Here is a 25,896-nt window from a genome sequence, read left to right as displayed (position 1 = left end):
TAATACTTACAATTGTACACAGATGTTAAATAGAGGAACATAACTGTGGATATTGTGGTGAAAATAAATCACAGAGTGATAGGGGTTGGAAGGGACTTCTGCAGGTCACCTAGCACACCACCTCTGCTAAAGTGAGTCCTCTTAAAGGAGGTTGTACCAGATCACATCCAGGTGGGATTTGAGCATCTTCCGAGAAAGAGACTCCACAGCCCCTCTGGACAGCCTGTTCCAGAGCTCTGTCATCCTAACAAGAAAGAAATTTTTCCTCAAGTTCAGATGGAACCATCAATAATCCAGTTTGTGCCTATTACTCCTTGTTATGTTGCTGGGCATCACTGGAGAAAGTCTGACCTCATCCTCTTGACACCTGCCCTTTAGATATTGATCAGCATTCATAATATCCACTCTCAGTCTCCTCTTTTTCGGGCTCAACAGCCCCAGGTCTCTCAGCCTGCCTTTCCTAGTTAGAGAGATGGTCCAGTCCCCTCATCATCTTTTTAGCCTTCCACCTGACTCTTTCCAGGAATCACACTGTAAGCTTGATGTCACATAGTTTGCAGAAGTTAGAATGAATTATTTCAGCTGAAGTTATAGATTTGGACATGTTTCTGTGGAGGGAAAGTGTTTTAAACTCAGGGCCATTTTACCTTTTAAAGTAATTATTTTAACTAACCCAGAAATCATTCCAGTCCGCAATAGGTATTAATAGAGTGCAAGCAATCACATACTCTCTAGGTAAAAGCAGAAAAAACACAGGTTAGGATTAGGATCTTTAATTATTTAACAGTTGAGGTTAAGTTGTTGTTGCCAGAACACAACTGTAAATCTTGCACTAAATTATCTCTGAATCTCAATTTAAAAAAAGCAATTAAAAAAAAAAATCTCCTTTTTTCTACTCTTCTGAATTAGAAAAACTGATTAAGAGAATGGGAGAATTAAAATAAATAAATAAATAAATAAATAATGCGAATTGGTCTCATACAAACCAAAGTTCTTCTAATTTCATGTTGCTGTCTGAAAGGCTTTTTCTCAGTATGTGACTGAAATGCTCAATTCTTTCATTCTGGAAAACCACAGAGCATAAACCAATTGTGTTGCTGCTTTCCTCTGTCCTGTACCTAGAAGAAAAACAGCAGAGTTGATGGATGGTCCATGGAGTGAGAGTATCTTGTCCCATGTCACCTTCTCAGCAAAAAGAAATTTGGCCTTCTGCTTTCTTCTGCCTTTTGGAAGGCAGTGAGTGTATCTTGTCCCATGTCACCTTCTCAGCAAAAAGAAATTTGGCCTTCTGCTTTCTTCTGCCTTTTGGAAGGAGGGTTAAGGCTTGGATGTTTTCCTTACCCAGAAGCTTATCTCAATAGCTGTTCACTTTTCACATTTTCCTTCCTAGCTATCAATTAAGCTTTGCTGGTTGGACATGGAGTGAAATGCTTTAGTTAATTTCATTCATTTTGGGGATAGAAATGTCATGGGCATACCTTACAGGAAAGAAAAGAAAACAAAAGAAAAGAAAAGAAAAGAAAAGAAAAGAAAAGAAAAGAAAAGAAAAGAAAAGAAAAGAAAAGAAAAGAAAAGAAAAGAAAAGAAAAGAAAAGAAAAGAAAAGAAAAGAAAAGAAAAGAAAAGAAAAGAAAAGAAAAGAAAAGAAAAGAAAAGAACCCAAAAATAGAACACAAACCCCCCTACAAAACACACTGACATTTCTGAAAATGGAATATTCAATTTATTTTTATTGAACTAATCCAACAGGGTTATTTTGCTGCCATTGATATTTGTGCATAAATCTATTTTCCAAATTAGGCTGCTATGGCTGTTGTAATCTCTATACCAGTTCCCATACCAATCTCTACAATATTTTTTATACTGAGAAGTTACAATGCACAAAAACATTGGGCTGATCACTCACAGCTATAGGTGAACTTTATGAACTATTTTTTTTTTGGTCTATGTGTAAATGGATATAGTTATATTTCAATATCTACCATAGAGGTACAACAGCCATCTAACATTTGTAGGAACATTGGTAGGTCAAGAGAGGCTCTCCTCCTCCTCTACTCTGCCCTGGTGAGGCTGCATCTCAAATACTGTGCCCAGTTCTGGGCCCCTCAGTTCAAGAAGGACCTAAGGGAACTGCTTGAAAGAGTCCAACACAAAGCCATGAAAATAATTAAGGGAGTGGAACATCTTCCTTATGAGGAGAGACTGAGGGAGCTGAGGTTCTTCAGCTTGGAGGAGACTAAGGGGTGACCTCATTAATGTTTCTAAATTGAATGAGTGCCAAGTGGATAGAGTCAAGCTCTTCTTAGTGATTCACAATGACAGGAAAAGGTGCAATGGATGGAACTTGAGGCATAGAAAGTTCCATGGAAACATGAGGAAAAGTTTTTTTCACTGTGAGGGTGGCAGAACACCGGAACAGGCTGCCGAGGGGTGTTGTGGAGTCTCTTTCTCTGAAGACATTCAAAGCCCACCTGGATGCATTCCTGTATGATCTGCTGTAGGTGGGATGTTGGACTGGATGATCCTTTGAGGTCCCTTCCAACCCCTAACATTGTGTGACATTGTATCTAACAGCAGCTGCTGTCCTATCTGCAGGAGACAGGTAGGAGATTATGAAGTAGTTATTTACAGAAATCACCTGAATTCAGGCCTGAGACTTTGGGCTAGCAACAGATATGAGATGACATCCCCAATTTAGTTCAATCTATATCTAACCAGTGTGTAACAGTAAAAGAATATGGGAATTGCATTCCCTCAGGGGATCATCTTGAAAATTTTTGAGATTAAATCATTCTTATTGATTGCATCTTGTGATGGGAATATAAACAGGGAAAGATAATAAAATGCCTGTCTATTATTTTCCAAATAATGTATTCTATTATACCAATATTCACTGAGAAAAGAAAAGAGACAGGAAGGTAAAGGAGAAAGGAATGGTTTTTGGAATGGTCTGATTACAGTGTGATATTCAGATTCTTTTAATTAAGAAGGTTATGCACAATTTCCGCAGACTTCTCATATATACAACTAAGTACACACTTACCTTAAGTAATTATACATTGCTGCAATTCATTGAACTGTTTTCCCCTCTGGAATAACAAAAACCAAAAAAGATTTCATAACACAGAAAGCATGGGGTGGGGGGGGAGGATGCAAAATCACAAAAGCTGATCGTTAAATATTGAAACAAATAAGACACAAAGATATTTTGAAGCTGAATCCAAATAATTCCATGATGAAGAGACTCACTGGCAATATAGATTAATCCATGTATTTGTCTACTTAAACTGCCTCTTACAGCATCTAACTTCTGCTCCAGAAGTTGTGACATAGATCATATTTTAAGTTGGGACTGAATTTTAGTTGCAGTGAAATTACTGAAAAAGAAGTAGAAGAAAAAAAATTTAAAAGGAGATACATTTCTAGAAAAAAATGTTTTAATTCAGCTGGATTCTGAAAGTTGGAAATATATTTAAAAAAATAAATGAAAGAATAAAACTTCAGTCTTCTCATATTTCACTCTAATGATTTCTAAAAGTACAAAACCTAATAACCTGCATGATATTCAGAGATAAAATATGAAGGGGAAATATCTCCTCTTCCCCCTGGTTTTAGTTCACAGGATCACTGTTTTCTTATGCATAAGTGGGACAGGACTTAAAAGATAAGTCACAGAATCACCGAATCACAGAATTGTCGGGGTTGTAAGGGACCTCAAGGATCATCCAGTTCCAACCCCACTGATATAGGCAAGGATACCTCACATTAGATCAGGTTGCCTGGAGCCATGTCCAGCATGGCCTTAAAAACCTCCAGGGATGAGGCTTCCACCACCTCCCTGGGTAACCTGTTCCAGTGTCTCACCACCCTCATGGTGAAGAATTTCTTCTTAACATCCAATCTCAATCTACCCATTTCTACTTTTGCTCCATTCTCCCTAGTCCTATTTCTACCTGACACCCTAAAAAGTCCCTCCCCAGCTGTCCTGTAGGCCCTCTGAAGGTACTGGAAGGTCACAATAAGGTCTCAGAGCCTTCTATTCTCCAAACTGAACAACCCCAACTCTCTCAGCCTGTCCTCATAGGAGCAGTGCTTGTGTTGCTTTTATATAGCAGCGTGCATAACACTTGGCAGATATTTGACTACCTTCAATTAACTTCCAAAAGCTTTCTTTTGAAAATAGCCACCTTTGCTTATAGATAAAATTGTGGTTTCTTATTCTCTGTAAACTAATAAGTATGAAATTTATTAATTCATTTTTCTAGAGACAATTGTCTACAAATATTAAAAATAAAAAGGTCATTTTACTTTGACTATAATGTCTTTTTATTTCTTCCCTGTGTTTTATGAAAGAAATCCCTCCACATGTGGCTAGGACTGAAATCTCACCAATGAATTTCCTCTAAACACCTGCCTTGGGTAAATGCAAGTGACAAACACAGCAGAAGAATAATTAGACAATGAATAAATGAAACATGAAGGAACAAAGTTAAGAAATATGTTCTTATTGTTGGGGTTTTTTTTTTTTGGATTTTTGCTTTGTTGGTTGGAGTTTTTTGTTGTTTATTTTGTTTATGGCTTTTGTTGCTCTTTATTTTGTTTGTGCTTTTTTGTTGTTGTCTCTTTTTGGTTTGTGTATCTCTTCCTTTGGTTTTCCAAGGTATTTCAAGAAAACATCTTGCCCTTGCCAAGGATCCTGTGTATTTTGAATTCTCCTCATACTGGTAAATGATTAAGGGAAGAACTCTTTACCTGCAGTTCCAAAGAGTGAACCCAAGGGATTGAAATCTTCTGAGATCAGTGCGATTAAACAAGAGTCAAACAGGAGAATACAGCCTCCTTCATCTCCTTGAATGAGAACTGACCTCTAAAATAAACAGTTCTGCTAGGGTTTCTCACCTTCTTTTTTCTTTAATTTCTGGAAAATGGAACTCTACTGAATTCTTAGTACTGTCTTTTTTTGTAGTCATTATAGCATGCATATATATATATATACAAAATATCATTTGCCATTATATTTGAACAAAACATATAATTTTAAAAGAAATTAATAGATATCCTACTATGGTTGACTGATCCATAACCAAGCTTTATATTTCATAGACAATTCCAATTTTGTTTTCACATTCTTGCATGTAGTCAAACTTTCTATTCAAAAGACAGCCTTTTGATAGTTGAAACTCCTATTTTTATTCAAAATATGAAAATAGAAAAGACTCCAAACAATTTAATTGGAATTTTGAAGTTTCTCTCTCAGTGTCAGTATCTATATGATAATTCGTTTATTTATTTAGGTAGAACAAAGTTGAGTCATGTTTTCCAAATGTTCAGGAAGGTTTCGGTTGTGCTCAAGCAATAAGTAGAGCTCTTCAGTATTCCCTTACAACTGGGTTGCCCATTTATGTTGATTGCACTACTAATTCTGCTGTCAGCAAGCAATAGATCTTCTCTCTGGAGGGAGATGATGTTAAGCTTTTAACAAACCTTGGAGGGAAGCTGTGACAACAGTCAAGGTGACAGTGGCTGCTGGAAGCTGTCATATCACTGAGATCCTTTTCTGCAGGAAATAGCTGGGCCTCAGAGATGAGGTAAGAGCTAGAAGGATAATTGTTTCCCTTTATATGTGACAGTCTAAATTATTTCATTTCAATGTTAATATCAGAAAGCCTGCCTGTCATTAACAGGTGGCTACATGAAGAGAAAGAGAGACTGCTTATCACATGAGAACATTGTACTGGGAATACGAACGTGTTTTCTTCTCAACTGAGAAATGTTTTCTCTTAATTTTGTAAATTAGCCTTCTTATTCAACTTCTCTTTTATAGTATAGACCACACAGCTAGTTTCTTTTTCACCTTATTACTACACACTATCTGTGCCTTGTCAAAAGTCCTTCCTACACTGGCCAGTTCACCTTATCATTTCTTCAAAAAGGATTGTTGAGAAACTACCATTTCTATTTACTTGCTCCTGTTCCCTTCATGTAGCATATCTTTCTTGATGGCATCCTGTGACAAGATTCATCAGTCTCAGTAAATGATCTGGCAACAGGTCAGATGGCTGTTACGAAGTTCTGCACCATGACAGTAGTGGAACACTGGGAAAGATTGCCCAAGGAAGTGGTTGAGATCTCAGCCCTGGAGATATTAAAAGTGAGGCTCAACAAAGCTCTGGGCAACCTGATCTAGTTGAGGATGCCCCTGATTACTGCAGAGGGGGTTGGACCAGGTGACATTTGGAGGTCCCTGCCAACACAGATTATATGAACACTATCTAGTTTTGTTTTCTTATAGTACTATGTGTGATGAAGAATTTCCTCATTCCTCATTTTTGTGTTCAGGCCATGAGATTCCTGAATGTCTGAGTAAGATCTGAAGGAGTAGTCAGAATTTGCTTGCATTCTGCTACAGAAAAAAATATACTAAAATTATCTGATAAAAAGTAAAGAGAAGAGTTTTTCAGTTTTCACATAAGAACTAAGTGTTGTGTTTGTTGTCTTAACATTTAGGACTTCTCTTGTTGACTTGGAGCTAATAATGATGTAGCCTGAAGTTCTAAATTATCTCATCATAAATATTTTTTCCATAATAAGTAGACAAGTAATCTGTAATCCACAGTTCTTTATTTCTTCACTTCCAGTCGCACTGTGGATTTGTGAGTTATTGTTCAATATTTCATAAACACTCTTAAGATAAAAATTATCTTCTATGAAAAAAATTCTAGCCTAATGCATAATTACTCCACAAATTTGTGAAGATCTTGTAGTTTTTGGTTTGGTTTGGTTTTTTTTTTAGCTGACTATAAAAATGCAGCACTAGCCAGTAGCAAAAAGATCACTTGTAAAGAGTCACAAAAAGTTAAAAGTGTTTATTTCCTGTCTCTCAAACCAATATCTTGGTCATGTGTTGTTGTTTTCTGGTGGGTTTTGTGTTTTGTTTTTTTTCTCAGTGTGAAGATTTTATGATTCTTGAACCTAAATTATTTGGGTGAAAAAACCCTGGAGGGTAACAGCCAGACTGTAGAAACGCTCTTCTTTGACTAACTTTTTTGACTACTCTAAATTAATCACTTGTTTCCCAGACTAATGTCTAAACAGAGGGCATACCCTTTTCACTTACAAAATACTCTCACACAAAATGAATTACCTTCCCACCACCTTGGTTACTTGCCAGGGAGTACTTTTATTTTTCCACTAGGAAAAAGAAAATCAGCTTGGATTTTGCTTGCTAGAGCCGTCTGCATTTTAATTCTGAACTCTGAATGAACATCAGAGGGGCCTTATGATGTTTTGCACAAAAGTGCCTGTGTTCATAGTTTTACTCAAGACACCCAAAATAGCATGCAGTAAGCAGTGTCCTACTGCGAGTTTTCAAAACTAAAAGCACAAGTGACTTATACTGGCAGGAAGCTGCAACTCCTAAAGCTTTCCAAGGATCTGTGAAGTGGAAAAGAACTGCTTGCTTCTCTGCATCAGATGTTTCAGTCAACTTTTACAGTACCCATTTTTTTATACCTAGAAGGTCCTGAGGTTACACAGGTAAGATCTCTTTTTCTTCACCCACCCCACCCCCCCAACCTTTAAAAATCAAATTTAAAACATTTAGCTGTGTGTCTCCAGTGCAAAAAACACAACGGGCAAAGCCAAAACCAGAGGTGACTCAAAACCTCCAGAAGGAGAAATCTGCTTTTGTTTTTTGTCTCAGAGTCCAACAATTAACTTCTATAGCTGAGGAAACCCAACTTCTAAAGTTGGATTTGCCAGAGGAAATGCTTGCTATGCCTGTTTTGTGTTCAACTTGCATATAAAAAAAATTCATGCTGATTATCAATCTGTTCTTCCAAGACCCCCACCCCTGAGAGGCTGCTTGCGATTGCTTCATTTATACTCATATATGTGATTGTCACTAAAATGTGCTTACAATCCCTGAGGGTGATATCAAGCAAAGTAAAAAGCCTCTTGCTTTACAGGAACACTTAGAAAAACTCTTTCTACTCTTCCTTCTACAGTGGTAATAATCTCACTTAAAAAAACAAAAACTAACAAACAAACAAAAACCCAACATAACAACAAAACCACTTGTCTTTACTTTCACATTTCTGCTACCACCACTCTTTATAATCTCACGGCTAGCAACTGCGAAGTCTTTCAGACCACAGAAAAAGGAATGCCTCTCCTTTTGTTGTTTTGAAGGGTAAAATGGCAATTTGGTAGGAAATAAGATGTTCAAAGAGTGGTGCAGGATACATGGCATCAAAATATTTGCATTGCATGTTACTTTCATAAACCTTATATTAGGAGACAGAGTTGGAATTTATTATCCAGGTTCAAACTTTCCAGCTAGACTTTATTCAGGAAACAGACAGTAGAATATAGCTCAGAAATATTTAATAGCTACCTATTGGTCATTAAAATACTGAATATCTGTCAGCTTGTCCATTTTTACAAGTTATTTTGGAAGGAATTACTTGGCTTTTGCATTATATGACTAATCTTTTTAAACAGTTAGTAATTTAGAATCAGTTGCTGCAAAAGAATGCCAGATATGCTGCTTTTATTTATACCGGGACAAATTTGCACTGAGGTGCAGAAATAGATTTGTGATCTCAGTTTGAGGAGTTATAATGATACACTTCTATGCTCATCATTTTCCTGTTAGAAATGGTGAACCAAGCACTTACACAAAATGAATATAGGGCTGTGTCTGGAGTACCTATTCTGTGTGTTTTTACAGACTAGATGGCAATGAAAATACATTCTTGGAATTATTTTTAAGTAATGGAGGGAGGAAGAAAGAGGGACTTGCTCACTAAATACTTTAAGAAGAGCACTTTCAATTGAAGAACAAAATTACAAATCTACTATGGGTAGCTGTGCATTTTGAGAACAAAAATGTAACTATTTTAACCTAGATAATTGATATATTTTAAATTATGCTCCTTTTATATTCAGAGCTGATAAAATATAGAAATTTTTTTTAAAAAGGTCTCAATATGCTTTCTCTCTGTTTCAGAGTGCTTTACAGTATCAGATAATATCAGCACAAGAAATAAGAAAGAAGTATGAAATACACTATACAGGCAGATTTTAATATTGCCCATGGCTTAAACTAATTTTTGCTCTTCATTGTCTTTGGTTTATTTGCTTTGATACTTTATAACTCTTTGGGGTGAAATTTCTTTGCATCACGTTTACCTTTTGAGTCTAAACCAACCAAACAAAATAACAACAGCAATAATAACAAAGTCTAAAACCCACAAACATAATATAATAATAATGGTAGTAATAAACAAGCAAAACCAAAACCAACAAACCCCACAACACACAGGCAGACTAAAATTGAAAAGAACAAAATAAAACACACACCAAAAAAAACCCACCAAAACAATCAAACAAAACCCACAAACAAAAAACCTAAACCCAAACAAACAAAGACCTCAAGACAAACTCTAAACATAATCAAAAGACTTCACAAAGAAGGCCATATATGTTTCCTGTCTCCAAACATTCAAAATAATTAAATGAGAGCTAGATGTTGAACCCAAAATTTATTGGGAGATGGATTTAGGAGTTTATGTCTTACATTGCTTTGCAAATAACTAGTGGTTTTCTGGATGTGGTCACAAGTGAACAGAGTTCACTTCCTAAGGTTTTTCACCCACAGTGACTAAACACAGGAGCCAAAACCCCAAAAGATGTGAATTTTTGTGAAATCATTAATCTGTGGTTTCTAGACAATTGGAAGTACTCTGAAACTTTCAAGAAAACTGATGACCAAGTTCAAAAATAAAGCTGAGAAAATCATAATACAGCAACATGTAAGAATTTATATAATCCAGATTACTTTAAAGTTTCTCTGCATGTTTTTGGAAATGTACTGAAGGCAATTGTACAACCACAGACAAATCTATTCTTTGTCTTACATTTTGGCATGAGGAGTGCAAACTGCTGTAGAAGCTTCCTAGCACAGTTGCATGTATTTTTGAGAAGAGGGACATGGACTGGGAGTAGTCTCAAATTTCATTGTCTTTGGACTTAACCATAGTACCTGAGGTGATATGAAATGAGCTGTGGTTTTTTTTTGTCTAAATACTCCAAACTCTTCCTGTCTTTTATCGTTCTAATGAAAAACACAAGAAGAAACAGTTGTCCAAGACTATGAGCTGCAACAATGGGTTGGTCAAACTTCCCAGACATCACAGAATCACAGAAACATTCAGGTTGGATAAGACCTTCAGGATCACCAAGTCCAACCAAGAGCCCTACTCTTCAAGGTTCACCCCTAAACCATATCCTCAAGCACCACACCCAAATGACCTTCAAATACATCCAGGGTTGGTGACTCAACCACCTCCATGGGCAGCCCATTCCAAAACTTGACCAGTCTTTCTGTGAAAAAAATTGCATCCTTCTCAGACACCTCAGCTTCCTGTAGAGCCCACAGAAAACTTAAGGGAAAGAATGAAGGGAGAGGAGGACCTGTCAATATGGTGAAAATTACAAACCCTTCACCTTTGCTGACAAATTGGAAAACACTGTTAGCTTCAATGCTTTGTACCTCTTCAAGCGGCTGATCTTTCACTCTGACTTACTCCATGAGATGTAGATAACCATTGGAGCAGATTAAAGGCATTGCTAGTGATCGTTTTATGTATCACTGTGATATATATTGGCTGGACAAAATTTACCCTGAATGGTAATTCCCCATAGTAGATGACCTAGATGATTTATGCTATTTTATATCCCTTGTGGTAGTCCTGGAAAATAAAAAGAGATTTCCAGACATATCAGGATGACAACCAGACTTACAGAATGAAAATGTGGTAGGTGTATTCGTTTTTTTCTCGTAACATCAAATTTAACATATAAATTGAATTGGTTTCAAATGCCAGATCATTAGATAGATGGTGTGTGTAGCTATTTTCATAAAAGACTGACCCATGAAATATATAAATAGCATTTGGAAATGTCACATAGAGATAAACTGTGCTGATTGCTCACATTTTCATATGCAAACATTCAGGAGTGCGCAAATGTTATAAAATTAGACCCATTTTCTGATGCCTTACATGTTAATATTATTCTAATCAGTTCTTTATCTCAGCTATTTTTTTTAAGTGATCATCTTCTGCAAAGATTTTTTTTCTCCCTTTTAAAGATTACATAAAAACAGAGCCTAGACCAAACATCTATCACAGTTTAAGGCCAGTTTGAAAGTGTGGGGACTAACCAGGCTCAGTTAACTGAACATTTTAATGCCATTTTAACATTTTAATTTTAAACCCTGTAGGAAGGTTTTGCAAGTGACAGAACACCCCTGACCTGTAATGAATGAAAAAATGTGATTTTTAATAGCTATGTGACAAAAATCACAGAAAATTATGAAGTAAATAAAACCCCCTTAGTTTTAATACTTTTTTCACATCCAGAAGAATTATATTCATTTTCCTTTTTATACCATGGGATTTCTGTATTTATGATTTCCACATGATAACATGATCCCATAGTAATTTGATATTTTGATCATATTGATCATAAAGCATAGTAATCAGAAGGAGGATCAGAGGAAAAACATTCTGGTAATCAGCTGTGCTAAGCAGGGATTCAAAATATGAGGGAAAAAAGCTTTTGTAATATAGGGGAAAACATGAACAAATGTCAAGTCTTTTGAATAATGTTGTTGTGTACAACTGAGAGACAAATGGTTTCTAAAAAGTTCCTATATTTTGATTCAAACAAACCTGTATCAAGAAGATGAAAAGCACCTTATATAAGGATTTCAAATATTATTTCAAGCTAGTTAATCTATGAAACATCTTTGTTCTGGTCTAATTTCCTTTATTGGAGTCATCTCTCTACTTAAAATGCAAAACATATCTTAACAGAGGAACTGTGAGCTGTGCTTCTAAATGTAAATTAGTGCTAACACGTTTAACAAGAGGCACCTTGATCTTCCCTAATATTAATAGTAACTCTGTGTGGCAGCCATGTAGGTGGACACAGGAAACAGCGTATTTTGTACCCATAATGTCCTGTGCCCTATAAATCCATCTGCAAAATCATTCTCCTCCTCTTTCTTCCCTCTTTACTCCTATGGGAGATGCTCCCTATCGGGTAATGGTGGGGGAATATCTCAAGGCCTCTTAAGCCTGGCTAGGTCTAATGCCAGGAGGAGAAGTAGGGGGCAGCCTCAGACCTGACCAGCTGAGACCAGCCTGGGGGGTGGGGGGGGTAATAGAAAAGAGCCCTCGGGGGCTTGGGAATACCCCCAGGTGGGGAGATGGGAAGTGTTGGGAGGCCTTTGGGTGTGCTATAGGGCATTCTGTATGCTTTAGGATTTCTTTAGTCACTGCACTTGCAGTTTCTACAAAACACTAAGTGCTTTTCCATTTAAAATTTCCATCACTTTTGCAATCCCTTTGTGTGTCATTCTTCTGCCCCTTGCAGGGGCAAGAAAGGATCTGCCTAGCCTCAAACCAGGACATTCTGAAATGATAAAAATTTCAGAATTTGTTAAAAAATAGAATATTTCTGTGGAGATGGCAATAGTATTAAGAATGTGTCATAGAATCATAGACTTGTCTGGGCTGGAAGGGACCTCTGAAGGTCATCTAGTCCAACCCACTCTGCAGTCAGCAGTGGCATCCTCAACTAGACCAGGTTGCCCAGAGCCCTGTCAAGCCTCACCTGGAATATCTCCAGGGATGGGGCCCTAACCAACTCCCTGGGCAACATGTTCCAGTGTTCCACCACCCTCACAGTAAAGAACCTGTTCCTAACATCCAATCTAAATCTGCTCTTCTCCACTTTGAAACCATTGTCCCTTGTGCTGTCTTTGCACGCCTTTGTAAACAGTGTCTCTCCATCCTTCTTGTAGCCTCTCTTCAAGTACTGGAAAGTCTCTATTCCTGGAGCCTCCTCTTCTCCAGGCAGAATGCTGTTCATCTGACCTGTTTGTAGATGTCTTTTAGGTAGTTTATTAGCTTGGGTTAATTATCAAGACCCTCTCTAGACAGAAAAGAGGGATTTGGACTTCACAGGTTAGTTACCTTTCTTATAATTCAGTAAAACACATTGACTATTGAGGAAGCCTGTGTTGGCACATTACAGTCTTAAGAAAACCTTGGAGCCCCAGATTTTGCATTATTAAATACAAAAATTCTATATCATAAAGAATAATCAGTCACAGGCATTGAGAAAACATTAAATAAATTCTTAGGTTATAAGCAGTCCCATAATACTTTTGAATCCACAATAAATACTGTAAAAGTTCCTCTTATAGCCACAATTTTTTCAATTATTAGGAGTTTTATTCCATATTGTGTTCTGTTCTTCTGGTAATAAAATTACTTTTTCTACCTCATTTAGCAGCTGTATTTATCAGGGAATGATTTTAGAAGTAGAATTAATTCACACAAATATTACTAAAAAAGATAATGCAATAAAATAGTAACAAATAAAGGTAAAAAAAAAAAAAACAAACCAACAACAGGAAAATTCGACTTTTGGTACATTGTAACTTTGGCCAAAGATCTGATATATCTTGTCAAAGTGACAGTGGGTACCTGTGGAGAAACACTGGATGTTTTTCACTCAGCAGAAACTGTGAATAAGTTTGATTTAACTGAGACAGAGAAGCTGCAAATTGATTTCTTGATTCATTTAGGACACAGTCAGAGGTAGCATACAGAAAACCCTAGAGAGAAGAGGACAGCATTATTGTTTCCTTCCTTAATAGGTGTAAAAGGTTGGAACTCTGACAAGTAGCAGCAAGTTCATCTGTATAAAAGACAATATAAGATATTTGCCTGTCAGAAACATCGATCGCTGGATACAAGGGAGAACTATAGGTGACAGCCTCAGCAGCCACTGATGGGTTGCTGCTTCCTGCATCTGGGAGAAGGAGATAACATGGGGATGCTGAGCCAACCCAGCTCTGCTGCCAGTCACATCACCGGCTCAGGCATGCAGGCTTCAGCTACACTGCTGATAAATCACAGGTTTATTAGTCACAGGCTGCTTGGCCTTGCCATATATTGCTTCAGGAAGTTAATGGTTAGTTAAAAAAATTGATGCAAAATTAGTTCAAAATTAGCTAAAAATCAGTTTTAAAAGCCCAAATTTAAATTTATATATATGCTCACATCCCTCTCTCAAGAGAGGAAACACTTTTAAAGTTTTGAAAAACTCAGATGCTAAACTGTATGTTTTTACAGATTCAAATCCTACCATTTTATTTTTAAACATCTACATATTTATAAATAAGAATTGTAAAACACCATGGTAATAATTTTTGTTGGGGAAAAAAACAGTCCATTTAAGTATCTTGCATTAAGTAACAAAGAATTCAAGATTTTTTAGAGGGCATACCTCAAGAGTAATTGCTTAAGATCTTCACGACTTCTCCATTAGGCAGCTAACTATTGATATATATTGGTAAGATTGCAAAAAGTTCTCTGTGTTTACTATTTAGTTAATATTTGTGTATATATATTATAGTGTTACAATATTCATAAAGGCCTCTAACTCACCTATTTCTAAATCTGTGGTAAAGAAAACAAAAATAATTATAATACCTTTCTCTGGCAACCTCCTTGTAGGTTACAGTTATAGCAGGGAATCTTTTACAATCTTTTGAGATTAATTTACCATTTGCTGATAACCTAAAGCAAAAACGTAAAAGTTCAATATATTCTATTAACCTCAACCCATTTAAATATTTCTTTCTATACAAAACAAGAAAGCCAGGAAGAATCTTGGTTAACAGATGGTTATTCAAGTGATAAAGCTCCAAGCACTTTCTGTTTTGCACTGGTTCTTCTATTGAGCCAATTTTGGGGGTATTTATGTATCAGAAGGCATTATCTTCAAGTATTTATTTTTTTAAATACTTTTGATGTCTTTGCTTCCCACATAGAAAAAAAAGTTTGGGGGATATTTTCTAAATATTTTAAAGATAAACAGTAGTTTGGATTTAGATACAATGAGATTAGAAATAGTTCTTAGCTATTGTATTAATTTTCTCAAGAAACGCAATACTTATGACATGAAGAGATTAACCTTAGCCTTGAAGAGAAACTGTATCATCTTTACCAAGGAGCTGAAGGTACAAACATCCTATAAACATCCCAGTCATTTTCCTGCCTTCGCAGGCATTTTCTCCTTTCAAACCTTCTCCTCTATTGTATGGGTAGTAAATAACCTCAGGGGGGAAAAATAATTATGTTTGTTTTGGGTTTGTTTTGTTGCTTTGTTCTTTAATTTTGTTGAACTCATAGCGTATGATTTGTCTTTTCAAACAACAAGCAAGAGGGCCTCACCAGGGACAGCAGAAGTGGCTGCTGTTAGAAAAGAGGCAAAAGGTGCCCTAAAATTGTATCGCTAGTGAAAAAACAATATTGTCAGACTGTAAGCTATGAATAATAAACTATCCTTTAAGAGACTTGCTGAAGAGGAAGGTAGTGCTCTAAGGGAGTAAAAAGGGGACTTCTTACCATTCATTTACCATTTAGCACAGAAAGAACTGAATTTTAAATATCGAACAATGTTGGACTGTGGGCTGGGTGAAAAAGCGCTCTTCAAGGTGAAGTGCTTTCAGCACAGATGAATTATGTATTGTGTATACTGAATCAGTTGCTGTTTTCACAAAGATGGTGTTGTAAAGCCAGATAGACTGAATTGTAAGGATCCTGATAACAGATTATATTTGGCTTTAATTTTGTTTTGAATATCTCCCTCTCTGAAGATATTCAAAACATGGCTGGATGTGTTCCTCTGTGATCTGGTCTGGGTGATCCTGCTCTGGCAGGGCCGTTGGACTGGCTGATCTTTCAAGGTCCCTTCTAGCCCCTTACATTCTGTGATTTAAGATTGCCTCTCTAAAAAGCCTGCTTGGTCTCTATATGATCCTAACTGCAAATGGTTCATCATCCAGTGTATATGTGGGGTTGGGGGGGGAAATCAAGTGGTGTGATCCACAGATATAAATGCCCTAATTCCATGTTCATATGTACCAACTGGATTTGCATAAGATGATCCTTTTTTTCTTTTTCATCTGATATTCTTTTAACAGCGGAAGTTATTCCTTTGAAACATTTCAGGGAATTTGATCAGTTTCAAACTTTCTGACTTTGCAACAGTTCAGAGTTCAGCCATTTCCTCAAGGTAAACATCTTTTTCAAACAAATTTTAAGTGGTAGTACTGTTCTATTTATTTTAAATATTACTGTGTGCATTCTGTAAAACTCACCTGGTATCAAGCAGAGAAAATGGCAAGTCCTTCCCACAGGCAAATTCAGAAGTTCTAAAATCCCTTATCTACTCATTGTTCTAGCTGGCATGGTACCTCTTTTCTGTTGGAGGTTTTGTGTGAATGTTCCATACACTTGTTTCTTTTAGTTTTACCTAATCCTTCTTGACATTATTTCAGCAATGAGCAGAGTCAACACATTAGATTTAGTGGTTATTCTACAGACTAGAGCTTATTCTCAGGTTCTCCTAAGAAAGCTTAGGACCCTTGCATTTATTTGTCAGGAAAATGACACTTCCTACCTAGTGGGGATTTTTTCTTCTGTTTTCACAATGCTGTGCTAGTGCTATTAGTGAGGATAGCAGCCTTGGCCCCCTCCCAAAGAGAGGGATTTCTGAGCCGTGCTTAAGATTCCATAGCACCATGCCAATACAGTGTCTCTTCTTCTACTCCTTTGTTACCACATAGCTGCAAGGGTGAAGTAGTACAATAACATAATCAGCATTAGTGACATACATTTTGAGTCACATTTCAGTAAAGGGCAAGGAAGTCACAGAAGTAATTTGAAGGGAAATGGGAAGGAAACTGTACAGAATTTACTTTCCTGGCTGACAGCATGTTAGTAATAGCAAGAACTGAAATATTTTTAGTGCTCTTTTGTACAGCTTTGTAGCAAAACTGTGAGACCAGGGAGTAATACCAGTTTATCTCTACATGTATTTTCATCCAGTTGCCTAAATACTTTAATCTTAGAGATTGTTAAAGAAAGCACTAGTGAAATTATTATGAACTACTGAATGATGTTTCAACCCTAGGTAATTGAGAACATCTCTGTATTTTGCAAATACCCCACAGAGAAGAATACCCTCCCATTCTTTACACTGGCATAGGATGTCCTTTGTGAAAGCAGTTAAATGTATTTCTGTGATTTAAGCACTAGATTTAAGAGTAGACTTTTAATTCTGAGTGTTCATATGACAGATATTTTGTTTTCTTTAAAATTAATGCTTACTATTGAAGGCTAAATAGGCTGTAGCATTTACAGTATGATGTTCATATGCCCTGTTACAGCCTTTGAGGTTAAAAAAAAAAAAAATAAAAAAAATAAAATGTAAAGACAAGAACTAACCAGAAAAATAAAAACCAATTGTATATCAGAACTCCAGAGTTACAGAACATCTGTAACCTGAAATATTGTGTCCAGGTCTGGAGCCCTCAATACAGGAAGGACATGGACTTCATGGATCAGGTCCAGAGGAGGGCCACAAAAAATGATCGAGGGCTGGAGCACCTCTGCTACGAGGACAGGCTGAGGGAGTTGGGGTTGTTCAACCTGGACAAAAGAAGTCTCTAGGGAGACATAATAGCTACCTTCCAGTATTTGAAACAGCCCACAAGAAGGCTGAAGAAAGACTGTTTACAAAGGCCTGTAGTGATAGGACGAGGGGCAATGGCTTCAAACTAGAGAAGAGATTTAGCTTAGATGTTTGGAGCAAGTTCTCTACCATGAGCATAGTGGAACACTGCAACAGGTTGCCTGGTAAGGTAGTTGGGGCCCCATCCTTGGAGATACTCAGGTTGAAGCTCAATAGGGCTCTGGGCAGCCTGATCTATTCAAGGCTGCTGCTGCTTACTGTAGAGGGTTTTGGACCTTTGGGGGTCCCTTCTAACCCAGCCCATTCTATGATTCCATGATCTTCTAATTAAAACAAAACAAAACAAAACCCTAACAATAATAATAATAATAAAAAGTAAATCCATAAGAGACCTCCAAAAATATGAAACAGTAGTAAAGATTAGGGAAGGGAGATGAGAGAAAATCTATCATCAAAGAGGATGCCTATATTATCTCACAGATCATGAAAACTTCTGGACAGAGAAGAGCTTGCATAAAATAAAAAAATAAAAAATTTTAAACCTTTTATTATTGTATGGGACAACAAAATAAATTTATGAGAGAGGAGTATGTAACTGTTCTCTGTTTTCTTTCACTTTTATTAGCAATCTTCTCTTTATTTCTCTGAATAGTTTTCCACATCCTGTTTGCCTCTCATACCATTTACCCACTATTTACAAGTCTTGGGCAAGAATCCATAGAAGGATCCAAAACACTTGGCATGACACAAAATGCGAGTCTAGTGTTGAAGTCTGATAGCATGATATGAGCAGTAGAATTCCACCCAGAAAGAAATGTAGATGTCAGACTGCAATTTAAATGAAAAGTGCAAGTCAAACTTTCAGGTTCAACTTCCTGATGAAAGCTGGCCATAAAAATAAATGCAAGAAAACAATGGAATAAAGCAACATGCAATAAAAGAAAAAGTTGGTAAAGAATAGTTATGATATTTATAATATTTGCCAATGCCATTTAGGAAAGTTGTAGTACAGCACACCTGGTTTATGATTTGAATCTGTCCAACTACTAAATGCTGCATAAAGCAAAAGGTGTGGGGAAGGAGGGTGAAATTAAGCAGACAGACATTGTTCTCAGAGTTAGTGGGTGACCTAAAATCAATCCCAAGCAAAAGATTTCCAATTCATGATCAAGAGGGCTGAGAAGCAGGGAATTGCCCAAATTAAGCATATGCATCATTATTTTTTTAATTACGTTATTTTGCCACATCCATCTTGACACCACCCAGCTTAATGGTTGACTATACCACACTTTTAATCCAAAAGAATTTTATGCCCCTAAATAAATCATATCGTCCATGACAAAATGATTATACAATCATAATCATAGAACCACAGAACCATAAAATGGTCTGGGTTGGAAGGGATCTCTAAAAGTCCGCTAGTCCAACCTCCTCTGCAGTAAGCAAGGGCATCCTTGACTATATCAGGTTGGCCAGAGTCCTGTCAAGCCTCACCTTGAATATAACGTGATTCATAACACATTCTTCAAGAGAGTTCTTCATTCTTGCTCTTCCACATCTTTGTTACCTAAGCAGAGTCACTGAAATTTATAGCGGAGGACTGGGAATGAGAACAATTGACTCCAGCCCTGATGTTTTCACTAGACTCTAAAATTCTAAGTCTGCTGTCCTGTCAGTGTTAAATCCACATGTCTTTTATGGAGTTTAAAAGCTCAGTTTTGGGAACTTCTTCAAAATAAACTCATAATAAATTAATAAAATAACTCACAGCCTCTCTTAAGATGGAAAGCATTGCTGTAATCATACCCTGTTTTTTTGTTCCTTTTCATTCCCTTTGACTTTTTGATTGGTCTACTATACAACATAAAAGTACTTTTGAGACATTGTGGGGCAATCAAAGACCATTTTTCATTAACTAAGGAACTGACATCTATTTATTAAATATATATATAATCCATTAACTGTGGACTTTATAGACCTAAATAATTTAAGATCATTAGTGTCTGCAGGATATTAGTTCTGGCTTATATAAACTGGTGAATGAAGTCTTTGTCCATTCAGTTACTATGGCAACTTTATGGACTTCCCAGTTTCAGCTGGCTTGCAATGAATTAAAGTTAGAAACTCTGACAGACTCCTGAAAGAAGGGGAATTATGTGGATGAAACCAGCTTTAAAGAAGTGAGATATCCATGCAAACCCACTTCAGTGATTTCTTTTGTAAGAACCTATTCTGGGAACAAATTTAAACAATCTGATTTAGTGAACCATGGCATCTTTGAGAGTTCATATTCATCCTTGGAGAGTTGCATATTTGTATTTTATATAGATTGGAATTATCCACTTGGCTGTTGTTATAGAATTTATTTGAATAATTAATTAAGCTATGGCAAATGGATATTAATAAACAAAATAATATCTTTCATTAATACAAACAAATTGTCAAAACATATCAAATAGGTTTGATGTACAGTTAGAATATATATTTACAGTGAGAATGTACAGTATTTAGGCAAATATAACAATTTTACCTATTTTAAGCAAACTGGAAGGAATATCAGAGAGAATTCCCCAGTGCAAAATAGTGCTCGACCACAGTGGGGAGAGACTTGATAAGAATGGTTAAGCCAAAGAGTCAATGAATTAATTACTCACAGCTGGTTCCACCCAAGTGGGGAGTGCTGCTGCTGTGTATTAGCTGTTGAGGCTTGCGCCAGGCATGGCTGGTTGCTGGCAGGAAGGCCATGCAGTCCCTGGGCTGGGCTGGCTTCAGCAGGATGTGGGCTGTTTACGATGTTATTACTACAACTGATTCTTGCATCTTCCTGGGTAAACTGAAGCATAGCAAAATTCTAGCTGCAAGGGGAAACAAGGCTTGGCGTTAGCTCCTAAGCTCATGGCTTCTCTAGCTTGCAGTGAGTAGTCTCGTGGTATTATCCCAGGCTCTGGACCGGACAACTTGAGGAGAGACAACTTGAGGCAACTTACAAACAAGGCAGGTCCAAGGCAAAGCAGATTCAAACAAGGCAAGGAGACTAGAGATTGGACTGCATATATATCTTGCCTGAGATACAATTGGGCCAATAGGGCAACTGAAGCCAGCACCTAGTTACCCAATGAAAGAGGTACGTGGCCATAAAAGGCAGAAACATAGGCTTGGCCAGGGAGCAGTGGCCAGTACATGTACTCTTACCCCAGAAGTAGACTCGTTTACCCAGATATGTTGGGGCCTCTCTTTTGTTTCTCTTTCTGCGTTACCTCATTTTCTGCAGGAAAGAGATAGAGAGAGGGGGATCATGTCTAGACACATCAGGGTTTGTCTGGGTTTGTGCCAGGGCTGGTTTGGCCCTAGCATGACAGCCGTGTAGGAACCAGACAGTGCTTTAAAGCCTGCCAAACACCCAACAACACAGTATGACCTGAACAAAGACTTTTAGAAAAGCAAGTTTCAACAGAAACTCCAGTGATGTTTCTGACTTCCTGATTAATGGATTTTTAGTCAAAAGGGAGTTTATAATTAATATGAATGTCCCAAGACACCTTAATTCGATTTGAGATGAGGACTATGCTGAATGATAATGGAAATAAAATCAGTATTTTACCACCTCATTTTGCAGGAAGAAATACATTGCATGTACCAAGCAGCAAGATGATAAGGGAAGGTGGAACTTTATTTTATGGATAAGTATTAAGATAAACAAAATTTGTGCTCAGACAATTAAAAAAAAATCAAAAATTAGGTCCCAGATACTATGGAATGTAGATTTTTTTAATTATTATTATTTTCTGTAACCTGAAACTCTTCTCTGATATTATGTTAGAGTATAGGAGTATCAGAGAGGTCTAAAATGAGTCACATCCTTCAAAAATAGCTTCAACGTCCAGAAGCATTACAGCAAATAAGAGCAATAACTAGAAAAGGCTTTCTATTTTTAAGATATTTTGTTGGTTTTTTTTAATGACTCCCATAAAACGTCATTCCACTAAACTAATTTTTACAATGCACAATTTAAAAATATGATGATGTTTATCAGACTATGCTTGAAACAGAACAGAAAAGCAATCTTTTTTGAAAATCTTCGTTATGCAATTGATTATACAACAGCCTTTATTTGGTCCTGATGCCTAATTATCTGTTCTTCTCCTGTTCTGAATACCTCAGTGCCTGGAGAGTGCTTACAAAGTTTAATGGAATCAAATGAGAAACATATTGGATTAATTTATCTTAGGTATATGAGACAGAGAGAAAAAGGATATTAGCCTTTAGTGTAATTGATAGAATGAGTGAAGAAAGAGAATAAGTTATGTTCCTCATAGCAGTGCAGAACAATGAAATATTGAAGAAAAAGGAGTAAGAGAGGGATAAGCTCCTGCTCATTGTGACTTATGCAGAACTGAAAATGAGGTTTCTCCATTGCAGGAGATATTGGAAGATTCATTAGGTGAGAACTTGACTAAGAGAATGAAAAGACAAGAAACAATAATATTTTTTTAGTCAGTTTGTCAGGCATCTTTTCCATCCCTACTTCTCACTATTCTGAAAGGAACAAACACTCATTATTTTGCTATCTCTATCAAAAAGCAGACAAATTCTACCCTTTCCTCTCTGATATTATTGCAGACTTTCTGAGAGGTGCATTGTTTCAGCATTATTCCAACTAAGTTCCACTGTAGTACCACACAGAGTGCATGTGTATATGTATGCAACAGACATTGTCTGCTCATGAATTTAAATTGTATCTTTAAACTTCATTGTGTGTCAGAGAAAATTTTCTATCTTATAATACTGTTAAAAGTAACTGTTCCCTGCTTTATTTACCTTAATGCTCTTTATTGATAAGCAGAGCACAAAGTAAGTTAATGAAAATTTAAAATCACCATTTTTTCCCCCTTACTTTTCTTAATGTGAATGTATGGTTTCCTTAACTGCTCATAAGGGACTGGTTTTTTATGATTACTTCTTTACTTTGCAAAGGAATACTAGTAAGTTTCCTTACATATAATAATTTTAATCTAATTTCAGTCTGCTCTCACACTGGTATAGGCTAGATAATTTAAGGGTGTTTCTTATTTACCTCATTTAATGTAGAAAATTGGCTCTAGAGCCAAACTCACAACTTTAACAATAACTCAAATTATAGCAAAAAACATCTGCTTAACCAAAACATTGAAACTTCTTTTCATCTTTGGGCATTTCATGTTTGGAGGAATTAATTCTCCTAAAAAAAAAAAAAAACAAACCAAACAAACAAAAACATGAGAAAGGTGAATTCATTGCACTTGTGGTTTTAGTGTGTGCAAAGTATAATTATGAATGGAAGCAAAACATGGGAACCTGAATCCTAAAGAGAATTTTACAGCACTTCCTGAAAATTATTTGGCAAACCGATTCAAGTGTGAATCACAGAATGTGGTCCTTTACATCATTATGCTGACAAGTGGTTCTTCAGTACTGAGTGGTATCCTACAGAGCTAAAACTGTTCCAGTAGCATTTGCCTGGTGAATCAAACATCTTGCAATTGGATTTGCTACTTCCCTACAATAAAAAGTAAATGCCAGAAGGCAAGAATTTCTTTTTTTAAATGCGTGCATGTGTTAGACTTTTTAATCAGCAAAATATTTGTGCTAAAAAGCATGTGTTTAGTCATAATTTTACATAGAGCAAAAGTATCTTAAAAAGAGATAATAGTTATAGTTAATGAAAGCCACAATTAAAATTAAACATTTACTTACTTTTAGTGTAGAGAGTACAGCATATTTCAGCTACTGGCGTAACTGAATCTTGTAGCAGCTCAGCATCTGTTTACTAAATTAAATTTTTCATCAGAACAAAATTGCTGAGGCTATTGAATGAGTGCAGAAAACATATTTTTTCATAAAGTTAAGTCCTAAGGTAAGCATTTCAATTTCTCTTTATCTAGAAAACATCTGAACTGAAGCAGGGTGTAGCTGTGTCTCTCTCAAAAAAGAACTAAACATAATAATTTGTTTACCAGTTTTTAGGCAAGAGATACAGATATTTCTACTGTATTTTTACTTCCATCTTCTTCATTACAAGAAACTAAAGTTCAAATATCTGTGTCTTGTGTCTTTGAAACTATTCACTGGATAACTTCTATTCTTCACTTAATAATTTGGGAAAAGCTATGATTCCAAAAGAAGAGAAGATACTCCAGCAATCAGGGAGAAATTAAATACATTTGAGGAATCTACTATAGCTCTGGGTGTGAGTCACTGTGAAATTCTTCATGATGTTTGTTGGTTCCTTTTGCAGGACTCCAAAAGAAACTTTTTTTTTTTTTTTCCCATTATTTTGGATGCAGCAGATTTAATTTTAGTATTATCTTAATTCCAACTGAAAAACAATAATACAGGGAAAGTTTACCATAATATTGGATCGTCTTTGCCTTCATCTATATGCCGCATTTACTTTAACGCTGGTTTAATCATATTAGTTAAGTTACCTTATCACTCCCAAAGGGCACTTCTGCAGAACGCAGTCTGGCAAAGTCTTGCCCAACAAAAGTTTATCCTTCTCCACACATTCTGTTCTGTGGATTGGAATGGTGTGGATGACTCTGACTCTGTACTCAGAAGCTTCTTAAATCAGTTGAGTAATCTTTACCAGGCTAAAGGAGCTCAGAGGAATTGCAGTAAGAAGACCTGGGCCTCCTTCTGCCTTGAGCATAACTGAAATGCTTGAGTCTGCACTTCCAGCTCTGTGCAATATTACTGATAACAGTGAGTGAAATTATCTCATATTTCCAAAGTCATGAGAATCCTTGTACAGACAGCAGTGGTAGCAGACACGTAGAGAAAGTCAAGAATAAGAATACTGAACCAGAAATACTAAGCTGGTCCCAGCTACATATATCTGCAAAAAATTACAGATCAGCAATCAATTGCTTAGGTCTAAAAACACTGCTGGAACAGTTGAAAAAAGCAAAAGTTTGGCTATTTCAACTTGAGTGCATACATAGGAAATAAGTATTGCGCAGTCATTTTTATATGTCAGCATTCAAATGGAATAAAACAACACCAAGAATCCCTGGCTTTAATCCAGAAAAATGCTATTTCTCTGTGATGATTTACTCATGTCTTTTGTTGATTAACATAGCTCCATTAAGGATAGGAGAACAATGAAAGATATTTTGGAGCATGTTTTTAAAACACAGAATATGTCACTCCATCTTCTATTGGTTTGTGAGCTAAGAAAGGAACAGGTCTACCACTTGCTTTCGTCAGTTCCTGCAGGAAATTTCATTCTTCATCTTTGATCCCTTACTTCTCATATAAAACATATGTCTTGCTTTTCCCTATAGTTCCTATAAGTTGTTGGATTTGTTTGTTTGTATGTTTGGTTTTGTTGCTGTTTTTTGGTTTTGTTTTGGTGTTGGGGTTTTTTTCTGCGTTTTTTTTTTGTTTTGTTTTGTTTTTAAGTTTGGGGCTTTTTTGTTTGTTTGGGGGTGGTTTTTTTTTGTTTTGTAATGGAAGACATAGGATTTTAAGAAATAAAAGTCACAATTTGATTCTCTAAAAGATATCTTTAATCTCTGTTATAGACAGACTTCCTGCTACTGCTGGTCATGCTTTGAAGACTCAGGTTTTGTCATCTGAAGTTGCATCTGGGATTTTATTACAATGCCATAGATATTTTGGTAAAATACTGGGATCAGTTAGTATACTACCTGGAAAGATAATCAGTAAACTGTTATAAAACAATAAGAGTGACAGGATTTCTAGACTGCCAGTCCTGTGCCAATTAAAATCCACAGACTGAAAGGCACTAATCAAACTAAGAAATTAATTTCTCTAAAGCTATTTTGTCTGTGTATGACTGACAGATAATTACACTGCCAATTCTATATAATAGTTTTAAGGCCTTCCTTAATGATACAACAGCATGTCTACAAAATGAAGAAAATAATGTACCAATTAGAACTAAATGAAATTTAGAGCAATTGCTCTCCGTGTATGTGAAATGCTGGGTGACTAGCAGAGACACATGCAGCTGTCCTGTGTTAATATGCACTACCAGTTAAAATAATTTGGTCAAATGTCACATCAAGATATGTTCTACACAAGACACTTCTTGTGTTTAAGCAGTAGCTTTTCAAATAGCTAGTTGTGTAACAAACTAGCAAGATTATTGTTGATATAGCTCTAATTAATTGACTAAAGGTATAATTACATTTTAGATGTTTGTTTTGATAACCACGGGATACATTATTCAGCACACTTGTTATATGTAGCTATCCAATCAATCAATCAATCA

At 36.3% G+C, this 25,896-nt stretch overlaps 1 protein-coding gene across 1 annotated transcript in view; it reads left to right on the top strand.

The window, feature by feature from the left end:
• Positions 1-519: 519 nt before the first annotated feature.
• The window catches only part of LOC104308718 (cadherin-19), a 69,635-nt gene continuing 44,258 nt past the window's right edge, over positions 520-25,896 (top strand). Inside the window, exon 1 of the mRNA XM_009909935.2 lies at positions 520-533. The gene's annotated coding sequence lies outside the window, so the exon portion shown is untranslated. The remainder of the gene's footprint in view (positions 534-25,896) is intronic.

The sequence above is a fragment of the Dryobates pubescens genome, chromosome 9, assembly GCF_014839835.1.
Source record: "Dryobates pubescens isolate bDryPub1 chromosome 9, bDryPub1.pri, whole genome shotgun sequence".
NCBI lineage: Eukaryota > Metazoa > Chordata > Aves > Piciformes > Picidae > Dryobates > Dryobates pubescens.
The sequence above is the reverse complement of the archived record's forward strand: the minus strand, read 5'-3'. Positions and strand labels throughout refer to the sequence as shown.